We start from the raw sequence: 21192 nt of genomic DNA, 5'->3' as shown, positions 1-21192 counted from the left end.
TTTTTCCTACATGAACTCATTTGATCCTGATGAAGAGCCTATCAGGCAGACTGAGCAGTGATCCATTTAAAGATGGGGAGCTCAGTCGTTTGAGCGTCCGACTTCGGCTCGGGTCATGATCTCTCAGTCTGTGAGTTCGAGCCCCGCGTCGGGCTCTGTGCTGACCGCTCAGAGCCTGGAGCCTGCTTCGGAATCCGTGTCTCCCTCTCTCTCTTCCCTATCCCCGCCCCACTCTCAAAAATAAATGGACATCAAAATAATTTTAAAGATGAGGAAACCCAAGTTCAGAGAGGTGTGCTGCTTGCCCATGGCTCCCCAGGAGCCATGGTCCAAATTTGTGACTTAACTCTGTCTTTTAAAAAAGGCATCATTTGGGGCGCCTGGGTGGCGCAGTCGGTTAAGCGTCCGACTTCAGCTCAGGTCACGATCTCGCGGCCCGTGAGTTCAAGCCCCGCGTCGGGCTCTGGCCTGATGGCTCAGAGCCTGGAGCCTGCTTCCGAATCTGTGTCTCCCTCTCTCTCTGCCCCTCCCCCGTTCATGCTCTGTCTCTCTCTGTCCCAAAAAAAAAAAAAATAAATAAATAAATAAATTAAAAAAAAAAAAAAGGCATCATTTATATGTTTACCATCCAAAAGGAAACACAAATTAATGTAAAGATTCAAGCTTGAGCACCAATAGTTCTTCATTCTCTTGGACAAATTACTGCCATACCTGTTGGCTGATGTCCAAAAATATCATTTGCGTCTTACGTAGGCTTCAGTTTGTGAGTCAACGTCCCCAAAGTTATTTGTAAAATATGAACTAAAATTATCCGTGTGGCCGTTAATTACCCTCCTTCTTAGACTGCACATTGTATTCCTATCATCTGCATATTGGGCACTAAAAATTTCCTACATGTTTCCCGCATGGTTTTTGCTGAAATCTTCCTCATCACAGCCACAGTTGAAAATCCTTGCCTATGAGATAGGAATTCGGAGAAACAGCAAAATCATTCTCTCCATCCCGTCTGTGGAGAGGTTTGATCTGAGGAGAATGAATTACCAGTGTTGGGCTAGTTTCAGTGGATGGAAAAATATATCTGTCTGGTTATAACATATCAGAGTAGGACAAAGGCACACATGAAAATGGTAACAAGAGGGGTACATGGGTGGCTCACTCAGTTAAACGTCTGACTCTTGGTTTCCACTCAGGTCATAATCTCAGGGTTTGTGAGTTCAAGCCCCGCATCCAGCTCTGTGGTGACAATGAGGAAACTGCTTGGGATTCTCTCACTCCCTCTTTTTCTGTCCCTCCTCTGCTCACTCACTCTTTCTCTCTCATTCTCTCAAAATAAATACATAAACTTAAATTTTTGTTTTTAAACGAAAATGGTAACCAAGTAAGATGTATAGAGAGATCATGGCAGGATACTATGATCCCATAAATAGGTATTCAGATGGTAAAAGAAAACCTCTTATATGTCAAAATAATTGCCTGTAGTCAACTGGGGCCACCTGATTGTATTAAAAATTATAAAATGAAATATTTACCAAGATATAGTTCAAAGATATGTGCAGGATCATAGATTCTAGGTATATGCCAAGTGGAATGAGGACTGAGTGGTATATCTTTAGCAATGCAGTCAACTCAGTTTCAAGCCTAAAAGAAAATGATTTTTCAGAAGATTACTTTTCCCAGTAAGATATAATACAAATATAAAAACATTTATGTAGACATCATTATTCCCAACCCTTATGTTCAGATTAACTTAAAACAGGGGTTAGTGATGCTAACAGTGATGTTTCGATCCCCATGTGGCCTGGTGACCTCATTGTTTCTATCCTTGAATATAGAACATAGTCTTTCCCATGTAGTCCTTTATAAGCATGTGTTGGTGGTCACAAAGGACAAGAAAGGGAAAATAGAATGGATCAGGAAACTAAGGAAATTGCATTTACACTCCTCAATTATAAAAGTCAACATAAGATATGCATGTCTTATAAGTAAAAAGATTCCTTTTAGCTGGAGTGACCAACCATTCCCGTTGGCACAAGACTTCAGACGGCCCTTGAGACGAGGAAACTTGAGTTCTACAATTGGGAAAACCCTGGGCAAACTGGAAGGCGTTGGTCGCCCCACTCAGCTAGGAGACATATGCGCCCGAGTAGAAGAAATCTAGGGCTTCAAACTTCTTACTAAATTTATGCAAGCCCTTCTGCAATTTTTGCCAATACCAAGATGATTGCTTGTTTTCCCTCCTGTTCTCATCTTGCACTACAATCAGAAGTGATGTTTGCCTTCCTTGCCTCCTGCCTATTGTTGAGTTATCCATTCACCCCATTATGCATGTACTCTCCTTTACTAAGCATGAGTGCCTGATAATTTGTTAGTAAGGTGAAAATTTTTGTATCAAGTTTTTGTTTAACTTCTAGTTCACATATAGTGTAATATTGGTTTCTGGAGTAGAATTTAGTGATTCATCACTTACATATGACACCCAGTGCTCATCACAAGTGCCATCCTTAGTACCCATTATCCACTTAGCCCATCCCCTGCCCACCTCCCCTCCAGCAGCCTTCAGTTGGTTGTCTATCATTAAGAGTCTCTATGGTTTGCCTCCTTGTCTTTTTTTCTTCCCTTTTGTTCATGTTTTGTGTCCTAAATTCCACATATGAGTGAAATCATATGGTATTTGTCTTTCTCTGACTGACTTATTTCACTTAATATACATTATCTCCATCCACATCATTGCAAATGGCAAGGTTTTATTCTTTTTGATGGCTGAGTAATATTCCATTGTGTATATGTGTGAATGTGTGTGTACGTGTGTTTATGTGTATATATACATATACACATATGTGTATATATATATGTATATGTGTATATACATATGTATATATATATATATATATCTGTATATATGTCTATATATATACACATATATATAAACACATACCACATCTTCTTTATCTTCTTTATCCATGCATCGGTTGATGGGCATTTGGGCTCTTTCCATAATTTGGCCATTATTGATAATGTTGCTATAAACACTTTTTTCCTAGGCTCTAGGGAGCCTAGAGCTGCTCCCCTACTGTTTAGGGAAAGAAATAAGATTCAGTGGATCACTTTGGAGGTTGTTAGAGAAGCAACTCATTACTCTGTAAATTGATTTTTTAAAGGGCGGGGGGAGTATAAAGAATTTATCCTGCCTTTCATTACTTTGAGATAACTAAATAGCTAATGAAAGAAAGTTTTTCTTCTAGAAAAATTCCAACAAGTAAATGCAGAGAGAATGATGGAGTGAGAAAAATCACAAGTTTAAAACCCTGAAATAAATGATGAACACAGGCAGTGATCATCAATGAAGGTAAAATCATTATCGAAGATTGTTGGAGAACTTTAAAAAGGTGACATGACCGTTCAGGCTTAGAATCATTTAAAATGGAGCAATCATTGAATGCTTCACACAGAAGGCATACACAGTACCACGTATGAAATGTTCTAGTGTGAAAAAGTAAAACAAAATCTGAAGCTAATTGTAACAGGTGCCTCCTCTAGCCTCCTCTGACCTTAGGAGTAGCTCAGGGAATAGCCCCAACTCACTGTATACAAGCATCACCTTCCGGGAAAACCTTCAGCCAAAGGGAAAGGAGAACCAGTGGTAAGTGTGAGAGGCATTTTCTTAGCTTCCCACTGAATGGAGCCCCACCATCTATAGCAGATACCTTGAAAACACCTTTTCCTTCTTTCCTGGCTCACTCTCTCTCCTCCCTCAGTCCCGTCTTGTGGAGTTACTCCCCAAATAAACCACTAGCATGGGTGCCGGGGTTTTTGTTGCAAGCCTGCTCTCTGAAAAGCTTTAAGTAAATCATTAGTGAAACCTAGATCTAATTACCTATTTACAGGAAATACAGGAGATAGAAAGACAAGCTCACTGTTGACTCAAGAAATATCCAACCGTCCTAGGACAAATGACTGCTATTTCCAACAAATTGACTACAGGAAAAGAAAGGGAGGGAGAAAGTGAGTGAGAAAAGAAGAGAGGGAAGGAAGAAGGAAGAAGGAAGAAGCCTTTTATAAGGCAAGAAAGACCTAAAACATAGTAACCAAGTACAGTATGTGGACTGTGTTGAAATCTGATTTGAGTAAACCACAATAAAAAAAAATTCATCGTGAAAGTAAGTGGACAAATTTGAATATAAACTGAATATTAGGTGCTGTTAAGAAATATTTGTTAATTTTGTCGGGTTGATTAGAAAAATAATAATGGTTACACATGAACAACAACAAAAAAAGCCTTATCAGATGAAATATATACTAAAGTATCCATAGGTAAAATAATGGTGTTTTGCCTGAAATTGCTTAAAAATACTCCAAGGAAACAAACAAAAGTAATATTTTTAAGTGAGGAATTGATGAAATCAAATGTTAAAATATTGATAGTTGATAACATTAGTCTATGGGCCATAGTCAGTAAGTGTTACCAGTAAAAGTTTCCATTCTGTTAAAATTTAAGTCATTTGATTTTTAGCTCTTTGGCAAAACCCACCCCACAGAAAGAAACGTATGCATGTAGCAAACTCAAACTTACTATAGGTAAATGTCAGCGTATGTTATTTGAAAACATAAGAACTTTGAAGAGTATTCGTAACCTGCTTCCTCTTCTTGTTGAAGCCCAGGGCATTTCTAAAGGCATAGTCTCCCACATCATCCCAAGTTAGTCCTAGGAGAAATGTACCTTTCCCTCCTCTCTTTGATACCATGCCTCCCGTTATCATCATCCATATGCTTCTGTGTTTCTCGCACTGAATTATAAATGTGTGAGGTCAAGATCTGGCTCTACCCACATAGCCTGGAACACAATATATCCCATAGTTCAGTAATCCCTGACTGAATTCTGTGATCTGCTTTTTACATTGGACGCTGGGCAAGGCACTAAACACAAAGATGAACACGACCAAAAACCTGCTCACAATGAGTTACCAGGGCAGCAAGGCATATAACCTCTGAACTGAAGAGAATTATGGCCCATGTCATCCGCGTTATTTGTAGAATCTTGGCACTTAGAGAAAATGTGACTTTTCAAAAATCATCCTGATGAGCATATTAGTATTCATGGGGTCCTCATGACTCGCCATAGGTCCCATTGTTGTGGAACACATTCCATTTGAAAAGAAATAACCTCCTGAAGGGCAAACGTTTTAAATCTAAATAGTACCCTTTCTCTTTGAAATTTTAATTTTTGGAACTTAATATAGAGTCTACTGTTACCAGAACGACCATATCCACCAAAAACCATCTTAACGTAGCTATAGAGTCCCAAAAGGATAATGAGTTCTTACAGAGTTTCCCTAGTTATGAAGAGGAAATCGTTAGTAACTTAAGACAGAAATAAAGAAATCATCTAATTAATGTATTCAGAGATGAATCTTAATGTCCAATTATTCTCTTGATTTGACACAACCTAGTAACAACATAACATAGTCAGCAACATTGTATTAATGTAAGAATTAAAGGGAAGGTAGCCAAGTAGGGGTGGGTGAGATTTTTTTAATCCTTCCTTTTCTCTTCTTCTAACATACAATAAGCAAATCTTCTGTTCATCTTATTTAAAAAAGAAAACAAGGAAAACCACAAAGTAAACTTGTGCTGAAAAGTCAGAATTCTATTACAATTAAAGCTTATAAAACATCATTTAAACAAAGGTCTGCCTGTTCAATTCATTAAATATTAACAAATGATTTTCCTATCATTCAATATAGGCTCTTAGTTCAGCTTCATTGATTGATTTAACCATTGTCTATTTAAACATATATAATTTCCATAGTTTGTAATCGGGCCAATATTAAATGCTACTCAAGAGTAAGAAGTTAAATGGTCAATATTATGTCCATATTTACACTTCCATTTCCTAAAGGGTTGCAAATCAGAGATGTTTTTTCAAACTTTGAGTATTTTTGATTAAACACTACATAGTATTTTTTTTGTAATTGAGAGCATACAGAGGTATTACAGTACAATCTACACCCACCTCTAACCTCCACTCTCCCAGTTCTCTACAAAACAAAACAAACAAACAAACCAAAATCCCTACCTCTTCTTTTTTCAGTTCTTCCAAAATTAAAATACTCTACACTTGGGGGCAGCTGGGTGACTTAAATGGTTGAGCAACCAGCTCTTGATTTTGGCTCAGGTCACAATCTTGCTGTTTCATGGGATCGAGCCCCATATGGGTTCTGCATGCTGAACATGTGGAGCCTGCTTGGGTTTCTCTGTCTCCCTCTCTCTCTGCACCTCCCTCCCCCCCCCCGAAAATAAATAAGTAAATAAACTTTAAAAATAAAATAAAATGCACTATATTTTAAATATTAATAATTTATAAAGTGCAATATCCATAATCAATTAGTAGCATGTTTTTTTTTTTTTAATTTTTTTTTTCAACGTTTATTTATTTTGGGGACAGAGAGAGACAGAGCATGAACGGGGGAGGGGCAGAGAGAGAGGGAGACACAGAATCGGAAACAGGCTCCAGGCTCTGAGCCATCAGCCCAGATGCCCGACGCGGGGCTCGAACTCACGGACCGCGAGATCGTGACCTGGCTGAAGTCGGACGCTTAACCGACTGCGCCACCCAGGCGCCCCAATAACTAGTATGTTTTAAGATCACTTAACCACATTGTACTTTACCTCCTTAAAACACTCTAAAACCAAATAAATGTGTTAAGCAAATAAATTTCAGAAGACGAATTCAGGAGTGTTTTAAAGTGTTTCAAAGGTAAACTTAAATTCTCTGCTTTTATATATATATATATATATATATATACACACACACACACACACACACACACACACACATACAGTCAAGTGTCATTGTTCTACAAAATATTTCCAAATTGCTTTGTTAAATAATCCCTCTTTATATCCTCTCCTTCCTGAACACTTCTAAATGATTTCTGCTTCCCCATTATTAAAGTTTTGAGCAAATGTCTACCTGCTTTGCCCCATCAGTCTTGTCAAGGCTGTGGTTTTTTGTAGCATGCCACTCTATTCTGACTATTCAGAGTCATAGGTGTGTTTGAAATGACAGATGTGTAAGTAAATGTCTGAATAGTCTGTCTATCCATTAAGAAGTAGCATTGAGCTTGCAATATATGCAACATCCCATTCTAGGCACCAGATGGGATACCAAGAAATACAATGACATCCCAAAGTATATAGAAGACAAGGTATCTGACCTCAAGAAGCATCAAATCCAATTGAAGAGATACAGTGCATGCAGATGACATACATGTGGTACTCTTGTAATTATTGGACAACAAAAAATGCAAGGGCTTGAAGGAGAGAAAATAACCGCAGGAGGCTAATTGTCGAGAGGAGGTTTTTTTGTGTTTTGTTTTGTTTTGTTTCTTTTTGGGAAAACAGATTTAAAATAGGCCTCAAAAATATGTGTAAGAATCAGACACACATTTAAAAAACAAGCAGAATAGTATGCCCAAAGGCATGATGATGGAAACCTAGCAGGTAATATAAAAGACAGTGAGGGAGCGGTATGTCTGGGGTAAAAAAAATAATAAATGGGGACAAAGGGACATCAGGTTAGAAAAGCAGCTTGGGATTATATGATAGAAACCCTAGAAAGCCAAGTTAAAGAATTTAGTCACTATGTGTCAGTGGGGTACAGTTAGTGCGGATGTTTGATAAGATGACATGAGAAATGATGTTTTATAAAGATTAGTCTAGGGGATTCATTTTCTTCTGTTCATTCATGTTTTCATTTATTCAACAAATACTGATTGAAAATCTAGAATATCCAGACATTGTACTTAAAATAGAAATAAAGACAAGCAAGATACATTTCCCACCCTCGAGGTGCTTTTAATCTAGAGGCAGAAATAAAGCAGTAAGTGCCATATATTATGATATACGGCATAATGCCGCACCACCCTGAATGCTGTGGATGTCCAAAAGAAAGACTTTCAGATAGACTTGTGACCCGGGGATAGTTCCTGGCAGGGCCGATTCTGGAACTGCGACATGATGGATCAATATGAGTTAACAATATGAACTTGGAGAAAGAGAAGCAATGGACACATTTCAGGCACATGGGAACAAGTCCTGCAAAGACACAAGAGCATAGCCGAGGGAAGCCATCTCTTCATTGCCCTATGTCATGTGCCCTTGGCCCATCTGTGGTTTCAGCAGGAGCTGTGATACACAGTTCTGCACAAACTCAGCAAGCATCCCGAAGTATTTCCCCATTCAGGGACTTCTTTGAAGTTCTAGAAGCCACTTAGCCCTCGCATAAATGCAGCTGAGGTGTTGGGGTATTACACCCAAAGGCATCCTTTAACCAGTGGATGAATGAGTCGGCCTCTTGTCCTTCTGATAATTCTGGAAGTGTTATAGGCTTCTCAGCGGTTTCAAGGAATGAAGCCTTGTTTTAGGGACTTCAACAACATACCCTGATAAAAACACCCCATCTCACTCCTCCTTCCTTATTTAACCACACAAATAAACTTTTTGCCACCAAGTCCTTGCCTCAGGCTCTGCATTTAGCAAAACCTAAATCGAGATAAAAAGTAATTTATTCAGGGTGTCTATAGAGAAATGTGGGTAGTGACAAGAGGGGTCAGGGTAGATGGGGGAAGGGGAAACTATGATTCTTGAAACTGGAGAGTGCTTTGGGTGTCATTTAAAAGCTTGCATTTTATCTAAAAGATCATAGGAAATCATTCAACGATTTGGAACAAGACAGTAACATGATCCAGCTTTTTGTTTTACAGATCTCCCTGGCAACATGTAAGAATGAATTGAACATCCTAACCTGGGAACTGAGAGGCTGCCTTGAAGACATTGTACTTTGATCCAAGCAAGATATTTTGAGTATTCAAGGTATTAGTTGTAGGGGTAAATATGGCAGGTAAAAGCCATCTGTTTTTAGTTTTTGTTGGAAATATGGAGTGAGAAGTAGAAGAGTTTCTAGCTTGAGATATTACCTGAGTAGCCATGCCATTCATCCAGTGATAGAACCCAGCAATAGTAGACTACAAGGAGAGGGGTGGCATGCATTTATTCTTCAGCACGTTGACACCAAGGACATGGGGTACAATTCATAAGGAGAGGTAGGTAGGTAGGTTGTGATTTCTTGATCGATGTCTGGAGTGCAGACACAGACATACGTTGAACTGGCTTATGTCAAGCCCTGTGGTACATTCTTACAAATATGTGTTTTTTCACTTAAACTTCAGAGCAATCCTACAACATGAAGATTATTTTTGTAACTTTTAATTTGAGAAAGTAGATTCAGAGAGATCATGTAATTTGTTTAGGGTTACAAAACAGGTGAACAGTGGTGATGGAATTCAGACTTGGGCCCAATTACCTGCACGCTGTTTTTATACTCTACCACTCTGCGTCCCCCACCCCTCCCCACCACATTGCCTGTTCTGTCATCTTCCTCTCAAAATGTCTGTGTATTATAGAGCTGCAGTTTTCAACGATAGCAGATAATATGGTAACTGGTCCCACAGGACTCACACCTGAACTATAACGACTTGACCCTATGCTAAACCATCGAGCTAATCTATTACCCTACCTGCACGTGACTCACCCTTCATATTGCTGTCCTATGGCTATAAGTTGTTTTAACTGATATGCTGGAAGTCCCTATGCAATATATTACTTTTGTGAGTTTACAAAGCATGCCACCAGCTACAATTTAAAAGCAAGGAAAGAACAAAAGTGCTCATCTTAAGTAATACTCTCAAGATCAACAGGATGAAGGAAGGAAAAAGATAAGTGTATAACAGCACAAAGTGGTAGGTGGTTATTGTCATTGGAATGCTTCACAGAACAGATGGGCTCCTAAGAGTAAAAGGGTGAAGTATCCTGTGGCGTGTTCAAGAGAACGCAGTTCCGGGTATAGACTAATGGCTTGGAAGAACACACATGCAGCTCTGAGTGGGCGAAGATTCGAGGCCGTGATTGTACAGAAAAGCTCAGATGTAAACATACTAAGAATCAAGGTTTAACAAGTAATAGAGAAATAGAGTGAAATTGATTATATGTATACACGTATGTCTGTGCATATATAGACATTTCCATAAGAGGGACGGGGGAAGCTAGCATTAATCAACACAGGCTGCCAAGGACAGAATAACAAAATACTCAGACTCAAAGAGATCTCAGAGAGGATCCCACCTCACAATGCCCACTTACACCCTCGTTTTGCAAAACAAGAAATAAGTGGAAATGTTAAGTGATTCTTTTCAAGATTTAAATCCATGAATGGGCTGGACATTTATGGAATGCATAGCTGTCTAGCATTATAGCAGACTCTGGATTTTACTATATATACAATAGTAACACTTCCTTCAAGCATTTATTAATATATAATTCTATCTTAAAAGATAGTCTTTCAATATTCATGAAACAATAGGCTCACTACAGAGATGTGGCAAGACCCATGGAATTTGTAAGATTTTCATTAAGATCTTAAATTTTTATTATGATTTTAATCAATACTATACTTCGTGGCCATAAACCTGAAGGGTTACTATTTGTAAAACCTCGATGTTCTACATGACTGTAACTCTCTTAAATGGAAGTATCCTCTTGCTTTGTAATCATTTGGATATAAAGCCAGATATTAATAGTTGAAAATAGTTTAATTTCCCCACACATCTGGTGGTTCTCAACTTCTAGGGAACACCAGAAGCACCTGGAGGGCTTGTTAAAACATAGATCACCGGGCCTCGCCCCAGCGTGTACAATTCAGTAGGTCTGGCAAAGGCCTAGAAAATCTGCATTTCTCACAAGTTCCCAGTGATGCTGATGCTGCTCTTTCGGAGACCTTAGTTTGAGAACCACTGCGTTCATTAGCCCACGAATACCTTGTGGACAGAAATTGTGTCTCACTCACTTCTGTTTGCTCACTGTCTGCCATATAGTAGAATCTCAACAAATGTTCCTGGGAATGGGTGAATGAGTAAATGATGATATAAATGATGTAACTAAAAATTTTAGCTAATTTGGGCTATTAACTGCCCAGTTCAAGAGTCTTCTTGTTACTCCCACTTGTGAGGAAATTAATAAATCAAGAAAATATTAAGTAATTGCTGCCCCATTTGCTGAAAATGGAAAAGCTGAACTCTGTGTTGTCATGGAGACAGTATTCTATTTTCGGTACTAGTCGTGTCCTACTTGTTAATGACTGTTACAGTAACCAATAGGAAAATAACACTTCACTCACCACATTTCATTAAATTTAACACCTCATATTAAGCTTAATGGGACAATAAGAACAAAGTTCTGCTTGCCAATTGTTTACTGAATTCCACCATTTCCATGTAGTTAGTGACTTGCCCAGCATCAGTCTTTATGAACAGCTCCCAAAATCAAAAGGAGATAGGAAAATAAAAGCTTTCTATTTGACTTCACAATAATGACCTCTGGGCCGGACATTTCCTGACATTTAACCAATAGCTGAATTAAAAGACTCCACTGTCTTTGATTCAGGGTCTCTGCTTCTACCATAGATTATTACCTCGCAGGAAATGCCCTTACTTTCCAACATTATAAATTTAATAGAAGGGAAAGCAAAATACTATGAAATCTTAGCACCAGAACCTTCAAATCCTTGCATTATACGGCGGTAAATGCAAATAGGGGAGGAGCAGAGACAAAATCATTTACCTTGAATACAATTCTTCACAGTTTGATCTTGATGCCAATCACAACGAAATGATCACCTCCATCACTGAAACCTGAAGTCATGTTACTTTATTTCCAAGGAAAATTGCACTGTGAGAGTAAGAGCTCCATGATGCAGAGGGAGGGAACAGATTATAAACAAATAGTCCAGGCTCCAGAAGAAAAGAAAAAAAAAAAAAAAAAAAAGATAATTAAAGGCATTTAATGATGCACACATCCGAGCAAAAGATCAAGGAAATATTGGAAAATATAACATCATTTAGAAGTCAAGGGAAATAAATGGAGAAGGAGAAAAGGACAGATAACTCAGAGGGACTGAATAAATCTCAGATAGGATATAAAAGACTGGAAACAGATGTTTATATTAAACTGCCAATGGAGTGATGAAACCATACAGATTGTGGTACCAATTTAACTGGAAAAAGCTATGGCGAGCAGACAGAGATTTGAGTTGGAGCTCTATTTTCCACCAGTCAACTAAAGGAGGTGACTGCTGTTGCTACTGCTAATGATGAATACCATATGCTAGCAAGAGACATAGCCAGTGTGCTCTGCTGTGTGTGTTAGTTTGGGAAGATATGTGTAATTTTCTTTATCTGATACAAAATTAGTGCGATTTCAAATAACTGCATGCAGAATGCCTGAAGAAGAGCCCATACTGTTTCTCGTTGAAAAGTCAAGAGTGAGTCATTTCAAAAAAAAGAAAAAAACAAAATTCATTTCGATTCACTCACTCAGTTAAAGTAATTTTACCTGATTCAGCTATGATCCTGCCCTACTTGTCTATTTTATTTTTATGGTGGAGAGGAAGCCTACGACAGAATCACCATGTACTCAAGTAGTCAATAGGATAGTTCACAAAAATAATAACAAACTTGCTGCTTACGGTGTTCTTTAACAAAGCAGATTAAGTGTCCGTGTACAAATATTGTAATAGTTGACTCAGTATATCAGCAAAGAATCCAAACTTTTGTGTTCTCGTCATAAATTGAGTATCATATTTTAACATGTCAATTCCCCAGTTTAAAAAAAAATCTTCCAAAAAAAAAATACTAGAATTGGCAATTTGGGGTTTGTTTGTTATTTTCTTTAAAGGAACACTTTAAAGGAACTCCAAACCCAAGGCTAAAACAAACAAATGGTCAAGATAGAAAAAAAATAAAAGGACAAGTAAGAGAAATAGTGTGTAAGTGAAAACAGCTTTAACTGTCTTAATTCTGAGGCAAACGCCTAGTTAATCTGATCAATTCAACAGGAAAAAGAAATGATTTGAATTTTTTATGTCCCCATCACTATATTAATGTTATACAGACATGCTCTAACTGTTCTTTTTTTTCCCAAAACTTAACTAAAATATGGAGAGGAGAAAGGGAGAGCCACAGAATAACTTTAAAAATATTTTGGTAGTCCTCATTAAAAAGAGTTTAAGTACCTTGGATTTTATTTTATTGCATGGTAATAAAATTCGGCCAGAGGAGAGATGTTCTATCTGAAACTCAAAGGCCAAATGTAAGTGCCACTAACTCATAACCAAAGAGCCTTTGACCCAGTAGACTTAGAGCTGACAAAGCCTGTTGTCCCAGAAAACCATCTGCACTACTTAAGCTACTGCCTTTCTTTTAAAACAACCTCTGTGTTACCATCTGAAGTTTCTTTTGTACCCAACATTATGGAAAGAAAAAAACAAAACAAAACAAAACTGACACACTGTGAGCCAAATAGTAACAAATAGCATCAGATAAATGTTAATACGCTATACCTACTGATCTATTCTGAAAAATGAAATTAAGAAAAGAGAGAAAGGAAAGAAAGAAAAAAAAAAAAAGACAAGCACAATATACACCAGAAAACTGAGGGAAAGAAGGAAAAACAGAGGAAAAGTAACTGTCAGTAGAGACCGATTATGCTGCCTTTCAAGCTACTGTGATTCCATTCCCATCTATAGGCCTGGGATTTATTTTCACCGCTGAAATTGTCTTTTGGATCTCTAATATCAAGGGCAAACGTGTATTACTAGACAGCATTCCAAACCTGTCTGTTGGGAAGATTGAAACCACCTGATTCTGTCTTCTCCTGGTCTGATACCGTTGGGCATATGCGTCATAGGCCTGTGTGCGCAGTTCTTCCAGGAGACTGTGCGTGATCAAGCCTAGTGCCTCGATGAGGGTGAGTTCACCTTCAACCTCTCCGGAGTCGCATGGAAACTCCCAGCAAAGCTTTGCATTCCTCATTAAGAAGAGCACTTGCTTTCTCTGGGAAACCTGCGAATGCTCGCTGAACTAGCAAGAGACCTGGGGCTTACTTGAGGAAGGCCACTAGACACTGAGCTCTGCTCCATTCCACGCCCTCCCCACCACCCCCCCCCCCCCCATCCTACTTGGGTTCCAAGAAGCAACAACGAGCTAGGCAAGCATGGAAAGAAACTAGAATTGTATAAGTGCCAAAGGTATCCCTTGGAGCAGTGTGAATACTGTGTTGTCATGTAAAAGAGCTCTTGAAAGATAAAGGCACTAAGTTCAATTATATTACCGGTTCCAGCCTAACATCAGACTTCCAAGGATATCATAGTGCCTGCAATAATTAATTCACCTCTTACTTCCAAAAACACATTGAAAAATTAATTCCCAATGCTAAAATGAATTTGGCAGAACACATCACAATTTCGCAGGTCACCTGGCAATCATTTTGAAACTTACCTTGGGTAAAATGTAGACTGGTATCTTCCTATCGATGCAGGCTGTCTGATCTGTGGGCTTCAATTTATTTCTCGTAACATTTAAGAAAACACACCCCTGTTCGATGTTTTCATAAAGGAATGCACGTTATCTTTCATAAACATTTATACAGATGCAAAAATATGTTTTAACTACAAGAACAACAATACTAATTATTAACTACAAATAAGCAAGGATAAGTATTACACTCATAAGAAACCCAATTAAAATTAAACCTCATAAATAAATAAGTTGGAGATAAACTTTGTTGTTGTTGCATGGTTGTTATTGTGGTTGATCATGGAAGGTGCCTACATAATAATTTAATCCCAGCTTAAGGGCAGCCCAGACTGCAGAGGGCTGTACTTTAACCAGAACACAAACTCCTGGATTTGTATATCAGAAGCTAGGAATGACCATTTAGATACCACTCAAATCGTAATCTATAATCTGCAATCTATCAACAACCAAGAATACCAATTGAGACAGAAACAGTTACAAAGATTGAAATGTAGGTATAATAAAATAGAGATGTTTTTCAACACATTAAGTTTTTTATGGGTTTTCATGTGTGTGCTTTTTTTTTTTTTTCTTTTCTGAGTGAGGCTTCAGAATGTACAAATCCAGAGAGAACCCAGATTCTCTTTGATGGGTTCTCATGTGGGCTAGTACAGTCCCAAGAAGAGACTATGTGAGTACTGCAGTAGAGAGAGAGAGAGAAAGCTGGATACAGCTGGCCCCTCTTTCCTTTGGCAAAGAACAGCAATGGCCTTACCATCCTTCTGTTTATGGCAACAGGAACTACTTTATTTGAAAAGTCACTCATTTCTAAAATTGCAGTGGACATGTTTTCATCAACAGAGCAGTTCAGGAGGAAAAAATTATTTTATTAGCTAATTTTCCTTTCATGAATTAGGGATTTTTCTCTGCACAGAGAGAAACTTCAAACCCTTCCAGAAATGGAAGCATGCCCATGGATCGACTGCTGCAGATCAAGTTTCCAGTGGGCTAATAACCTGCTCCAGTGAAAACATATTTTTAATTTGCTTTTAGGGTTATTTATTTTTTTATTATTACGCTAAGGGTTTATAATTTAATGTCAAACATAATTTTGCACGAATTATGTGACTCTACTATGATGCAGTAGATAAGCTCAGTGTGCCTGGTTGGCGTGGTCTCAAACGATGTTTTTGAGAAAATGGATCACCATTTGGCAGGTTGCCATTCTGTAAACTGCTTGGTAGAACTTGAAAAGGAAAAAGTTGCAAAGAATTTTCGTGTTTTGCAAAAAATATTCCTAGTAATATTAGAAGCAGAAAAAAAAAATAATTACCCTCCTAATGCTTTCTACTAGGTGTAACATAAATCGTATGAAGCTAATTAAGAAATTAAGAGGTTTCCAACTAGAAATTGCAACATCCTATTTATTATAAATTGTCAACCAGGCAAGTAGAATAACATTTTTAAATGAGAATATTTGTTTAAAAATATAGTAGTCATCATAGTGTCTGCAAGCTTTATGATCAGTTTGGTAAACATTTAAGAGTATGGACAACGTTGCCAAGCATTATCCTGGGAATGAGAGCTACAAAAATAAAAAGTGTATTGCAACAGCTCTCAGGAACTTCACTGTCGAGTAGAAGAGACAAGCAGACACATATCCTGTCAATGTAATGCAGTAAGTGCTATAATGCAGTTATGCAAAGGGTTCTCTGGGGCATAGATAAGGAGCACTTGGTCCAGATTTGGGAATGGGGTGAAAGGTCAGGAAATGTCAGCAGGAGGAAACTGGGAACAGATTTAGCGGAAGTTGGAAAACAAAGAACCAAGAGAATTGACTTGCCAAATAAACGATTACTTATTTATATATTTGTCTACAAGTTTAAACAAATGTAAATATAACATTGCATGTCATTAAGCCATTTTCACATGCTTTAGCTACTCTGTTATTTACATTGACCCTATGAGCTTCACTATGGAGACTACTAGTATATTCACTTTACGGATAAGAAAAACAAAGCCCAGAACCAGTAGGTGACCAGCCCAAGGTCACTCAGGTAACACATGCATTTGTAGGAAAGCCGGGAGCAGAACACAAGACTCTTGACTTTCAGCCCAACAGTCCTTCTGGTGTCCTCCACTCTGCCATTATCCTGCTCATTTATCATATCATCACTAACAAAACCACAATAACTTTTAGGCATGGAAACGTATAATTAAAGAATAAGGTGAAATATCTTTTTGGCCTTTCCAATTAAAACCAAAATGTCATCAAATTAATGTAATCAGTAAGAATCACATCTTTATTTTAAATGTCATCCAGTCATCAACCGCAAAGTCAAAATCAAATCATAGAGAATATGAAATCAAAACTTATCTGCATCTCTACACTTATTAAATACAAATATTTTGGCAGAAAACTAAGAGAAGACTGAGAAGTTAAAGCATTCCAGTATACAACTGTCCTACTGGGCCCAGTAACTATACAAGTTATCCCACCGATGATAAGGAAGTTGCTACGATGTTGGTTGGGTGGCTAGGCCATTACTCCAATTTTGTCATTATTGTAAATGAAATAACTGAATTACAAAACTTTCATAAACCATTTTTTTTTTGTAAATTCAATTGTTGTTACAGACAACATGCAGTAATGAACAGTTCTACACTTGAGTTCCCACTCTTGCTTCAAAATATTTATTTTTGACCGTAGACAAGATGTGGATCCTGGATTAGACAAAGCATTAACTTCACCTATTATGATGTAACTAGTTTTCTTTTTATTGAAGAGTTGTATACCAAGCATGGGCTGCTCTGAATCAATGTTTAATCCTATAGCACAATATTCAGTATGATAAAAGGTTTGCTTTAAAAATGTTAGAAAAAAGAACACCTGGGTGGCTCAGTTTGTTTGGCGACCTACTGACTTCAGCGTAGGTCATGATCTCACGGTTCATGAGTTCGAGCCCTGCGTCAAGCTCTGTGCCGACAACTCAGAGCCTGGAGCCTGCTTTGGATTCTGTGTCTCCCTCTCTATCTGCCCCTCCCCCGCTCGCACTCTGTCTCTTCCTCTCTCTCTCTCTCAAGAAAAAAAAAATACTTTTTTTTAATGTTAGAAAAAAAATTTTTGTCTGTCTCTAAAGAACCACATTATTCCTGGCAACAGTGACTTTTCCTATTAGTTGTCTACTTAGACTACTTGGGCAATCTATTACAACTCCTCTTAATATTTTCTAGCTACATGTATCCCTATCACATCAAAAAAAAAAAAAAAAAAAAAAAACAGACTTCTCCCGAGGCTGTGTGAATTAGTAACATTAGCTTAGGCTGTGTGGCAATCACAAACACACCGCAGAATCTCAGGATCATTAAACAGGTTTAGTGATTGCGCAGACTAAATCCTTTGTAGGTTTGGTAGCTTCTAACTGATGTCACAGGAATTTGGGCTACTTTTATCTTGCGGGTATGTCAGGAGGAACAATCAACATCCAGGGAGGGAGCTGAAAGACCACATACCAGCTCTTAAATGCATTTTACCTGGAAGAGATCACGTTAACTCCCCTCACAGCCCATTGGCCAGAAGTAGTCAGATGGGTCTGTTGGATTATGAAGGGAGGTGAATGGAGGAGAATGATTGGATATTCTGGAGACACTAAATTTCTCCGTCATACTGGACATGGTCTTAGTGTCATTTCCATTTCCAACAGCCACAGAAAGTCTGACATGGTCCCTGGTTCAAATACACCATGATGTAGATTATGTGTGTACAGGTAGAATAAGTAGTTAGTGATAAATAATGACAGAGATAACATTTTTAAGCTTTGAACCAATTAGGTAGAACGGAAACCAATTTTCCCAATTATCTTGGTACGTATTCCTTCCCTGAACCTTTATAGAAATCATATCTTCTGGGAGGCTCAGGGAGACACTGAAATGTGTCGGAAGCAATGATGCCACAAGTACTGGGTCCAGGATTTGAATCTGCTTTCACCTTACCCTGTACGTTGGCTCGTGCTACTCTGTCATGCTGACTTCCCAGGTGTCAATTGATTAGAAAAGTGATCAACATCCCTCTCCAAATCAACTAAACAACAATAACAACCCCACAAATAGAAGGTCCCTCTAACACAAGGTTTCTGAGTCTTTTAAGAACAGTAAGGTCAGAGCTAGGCTCAAAGGTAAGAAATCGGCCTGTTCCTTCAAGATAGCCGAATGAAGAATGGGCACTTACCCTTAGTTCCAATTAGAAATGAGAGCAAAGGTAGCCAATGAGATAGAAGGATTTTTAAATGCAGAAGGAGTTAAGGCTTGATACCTGTAACAGACAATATAGAGCATCGATTAAGAATAGGCCTTGGTGTCAGGTTGGTCTACAATACTTTCTGATTTCTTGATAGTTTCTGATGCCTTGATTTCCTTTTTCCATAAAATGGGCATAAGGCCTACCTTGTTAGATTATTATGAAGATTATATTCAAGGAATTAGCATTTGAGGTGTTGATCACAATGTATGACAATGCATTTTACTGGAAGAAAAAAGGTCTTACAGGGTCTCGATTCATACTATGTAGTATTATATACAATACCCTAACCTCTGTGAGAGTGCCCAGATCAGTTTCATATGTGATTTATGGGGCTTTTATGTGGATTTCTGGGTCATGAAATGAGAGACACATTATTATAGAATGCGATGTGCCATATGAGACCTGCATAGCCCTGAAACACATTCTAAATAACACAACCAATATGAATGCAAACCCACCCTACAAAATACATACTCAAAAAATTTTGACACAAATTCAACAGACCTAAAACCACTTATCTCATTTCCTACCACCTCAAGAAATTTTCCCATTCTATCGCCATAGTTGTTGATAAGCTTGTCAGTCATTAACATGGTGAAAATAATTCATGCCCTAATAAGTCACTAAAAACACAGCTTCAAGATATTAACCCAACTTAAATCATCTGTGTGATTTCAATAGTTTGGTTTTACATAACACCATTTAGCATATTAATCCTGGTTCTATTCTCACAATGTAAATAGCCAGGTACATTGATTTATATTTTCCACTTATTCAACCCTATCTTTTTTGTATCATGTTAACATTAAAGTAAATGATACAACTGAAGTCAAAATTGGTTGCATAACCTCTAATAAAATCCCAGAAATGTGTTTCCACCCTAAGTATAAACCTCTTGTTTTCAGCAGTGGACTACTTAAGTATTTTTTTCCATTGCTTTTCAACTCTAGGATTAAAAAATGTGTGTCCATTCATTTTAGGCACTAAACGGACAGCAATGGAAACTGAAGTTCACTATTTATCCTAGGGAGATAGAGCCTTGGTGGTGATATCATGGCAATTTTCGCAGGGAGCTGGGGTTTTGGGCCACCTCCAGATATGCTGATGGAACCATGCTTGATGGCACTCTGAAGACATTTAGCATTTCCTAAGTACTGAGTAACCAAGAATGACTTAAAACGTAAGCTAAAATGAGAAAAATAAGTTAGGAGTAACCCAGACAGCCATCAAGGTCGGAAAGAAGACCGTCTCATCACTAATCATTAGACTAGACCTCCTTTTTATAGGAATTTATAGAGTCAAACACTTGTTTCTAATGACTGAATAGTATCTGAAATATTTCAAATAAGACTAGTATACCTACCATTTGTCCTTTGGAAACGGCATTCAATATAAGAAATTTTTATATGGGCACATTTAAATGGATGTTTCATACAATAGTCAAGGAAATAAGGATTGTCAAGAGGAGCCATACGCTACAGAACCAAAAGTCAAGAGTCCCGTATTCCAGTTACAGCTCTAGTCATTTTATCAGATCATTGTATTCCTCTGATTCCCAGTGATATCATCTGCCAGATAAGATGTTTATACAAGATGATCTTGTGGATCCCAGGTGATAATATCAATCTCTTCACTTACATCCAATGCTATTCTTAGACTAGTACATCTTTCTACCATGTACAAAATGCTTCCCAAAATACGGCTACCAAAATATGGCTTCTGACTCCACGAAGTCTATTTAAAAAAGCTAAACCAAGGTTATATCTTAGGAAAAACAGCATCACGTAATGTAAATTAACAGATAATTATCTAACATTGTGCAATGAGAGCCATCTTAGACCTTATCATTCATGGCAAATTCAACCAACCATTTCAAATAGAGGTATCCCAAATTACCTTGACTCTACTAAATGGTAAACCTATATTTAAAAAAGAGGGAGGGGCAGCTTTGTGTGAGTTGCAGGGAATCAGAATAACTAAAGACTAACAACAATTCTGATTGTAATAGTTATTATTTCTTGAATCCTTACTAAATGTCATGTAGTGTGTTAAGAAATTTGTAGTTATTATCGTATGTAATCCTCTCAACAACTCAAGGTATTAGATAATGTTATTCATATTTTCAGGGAAAAAATGACTCTAGCCTTTTTATCTAAGGTTGTATTATTAGTATATGTAAGAGCTAGTATTTGAACCCATTTGTTTCCAACTTCAAAGCCTATACTCCTAACTACTGCCTTATTTATATATAACTTTCCTGTTGGAACCCTACACTGAATCTCCTAGTAGAGTCTAGAAAGACTATTTTAGGAGGAAAACTATTATATAAGGTAGGGTGGAATATGTATAATTCTGTTGCTTAGGCAAGGGTTATTTTAATAGCCCACCTTAAGCCAGGATTCTATTTGTCATTTTGAAAGTAAGAGTTTTGTTATTTAATAAAAAGGGTCTAATTTCACTAAAAGATACAAAAAGTAAGATGAATAA

General features: G+C 37.7%; 1 long non-coding RNA gene across 1 annotated transcript in view; it reads right to left on the bottom strand.

The window, feature by feature from the left end:
• Positions 1-495: 495 nt before the first annotated feature.
• The window catches only part of LOC123598895, a 35811-nt gene continuing 15114 nt past the window's right edge, over positions 496-21192 (bottom strand). The window contains exons 2-3 of the long non-coding RNA XR_006712863.1: positions 18634-18717; positions 496-552 (exon numbers count right to left, since the gene is read on the bottom strand). This is a non-coding gene — a long non-coding RNA (uncharacterized LOC123598895). The remainder of the gene's footprint in view (positions 553-18633; positions 18718-21192) is intronic.

The sequence above is a fragment of the Leopardus geoffroyi genome, chromosome C1 (genome assembly GCF_018350155.1).
Source record: "Leopardus geoffroyi isolate Oge1 chromosome C1, O.geoffroyi_Oge1_pat1.0, whole genome shotgun sequence".
Lineage (NCBI taxonomy): Eukaryota > Metazoa > Chordata > Mammalia > Carnivora > Felidae > Leopardus > Leopardus geoffroyi.
Note: the sequence above shows the minus strand (reverse complement) of the source record. Positions and strands in the feature narration are given on the sequence as shown.